Source organism: Octopus bimaculoides, chromosome 2 (genome assembly GCF_046866305.1).
Source record: "Octopus bimaculoides isolate indiv1 chromosome 2, ASM4686630v1, whole genome shotgun sequence".
In the NCBI taxonomy this organism is placed as follows: Eukaryota; Metazoa; Mollusca; class Cephalopoda; order Octopoda; family Octopodidae; genus Octopus; species Octopus bimaculoides.
This window is the reverse complement of record NC_142929.1, coordinates 188,023,789-188,025,564: the sequence shown is the minus strand read 5'-3', so window position 1 is coordinate 188,025,564 and position 1,776 is coordinate 188,023,789.

The following is a 1,776-nucleotide window of genomic DNA, read 5'->3' as shown; positions in this document are numbered from 1 at the left end:
TAGCAACGGAAGAAATATCGCTTAGCATTTCGTCGGCGCGCTAAAGATTCTTATTTCTTTATTGCCCACAAGGGGCTAAACATAGAGGGGCAAACAAGGACAGACAAAGGGATTAAGTCGATTACATCAACCCCTGTGCGTAACTGGTACTTAATTTATCGACCCCGGAAGGATGAAAGACAAAGTCGACCTCGGCAGAATTTGAACTCAGAACGTAACGACAGACGAATTACCGCTAAGCATTTCGTCCGGCGCGCTAACGTTTCTACCGGCTCGCCGCCTTCTTCTAGGAACATAATACAGTTTTCTTTAAATGATTTGTTTCACCTTTTTTTTTTTGTGCGGTTCCCTTACAAAGTCCAGGTTTCGAATCTGACCCGGATATTTAAAAGGTTGGGACCCTCTGCATTAGAACGTCGCATAGAATGCTTTGCAGTAATCGTTCTGGCTCTCTACATTCTGTCTTCAAATCCTGCCGGGAGCACCTTGGTCTTTTATCTTTCTGGTGTCAATAAAATTAGGTACCAGTCGTCTACTAGGGTCTATTTAATCGACTGCATTCCCCCCCCTCAAATTTCTGCTCTTGTGCCTATGTTAAAAACGATTAAACTCCTCCATATCGTTATTGCTGTTGTTGTCTTTTATCTTTGGCGTATTTCAGTCACTGAACTTCGGCCATGTTGGAGCACCACCTTGAAGGGTTCAGTTGTAGAACTACTCGACCCAAGTTTTAAATTCTGGTACTTCGTTCTCGTTTGCTGATTGGTTAAGTAACGGGGATATAAACAAAACAACGTCGGTTGTTAAGCGGTGGTGGAGTACAAGCACAAACACACACACATACACACACACACACAATATATATATATATATATATATATATATATATATATATATATATATATATATATATATATATATATATATATATGTATGTATGTATCTATGTATATATATACGGCAAGATTCCTCACAAATTCCGTCGGCCATATTCGTTCACATAGTGTTGGTCAACACGGGGCTAATGTCAGAAGACACTTGCCCAAGGTGCCATGCACTGGGATTGAACAAGAAACCTCGTAGTTGCAAAGCGAGTTTGTTGGCTTTCATTCAGCAGACCTATGAGCATCTCGTCGGTGGTCTTTCTAGGTACAGTCTACTGTGGACTACGTCATTCAATGAGTTCTTCTTGTTTTTAAGATGATAGTTTGTAATCCGAGGGAGATTTGGTTGCTATTTCTAGCAGATCGGGTGGTCACATAAACGGTCCCTTTTTTAAAAAAACATCAAATCAACATATAGTAGTTCGATACATTGGTGTATCTGCTCGACTTTGGTGGTGTCAAAGGATCAGCCAAACCCAGCGAGAATTGAACTAGCGACTGCCATGTGTATCACTGTCTTGGCTGCCACCGTCACCAGCACCGCCACCACCACCGCCACCATCCCCGCCGCCATCCCCGCCGCCGTCATCCCAGCCTCCGCCAAACTGATCCCAAACTCCGCCGGAGTAGAGAGGCATGTTATTGAGGAGACAGTAAGGGCAACGAAATCACTTAGACAAGCCTAATTGATTGACTGATCGATCGAACGGTTAATCAAACAGTCGATTAGTTAATTGGTTAGATAGTTACCAGTCGAGAAATAAACAGAAAAAGAAATGAAATAGAACCAGTGCATGTGTTTATTATTGGTATAATGACCCACCTGAAATATATCTGCGTTCCCTACCCATTCCTTTCTTGATATATATATATATATATATATATATATATA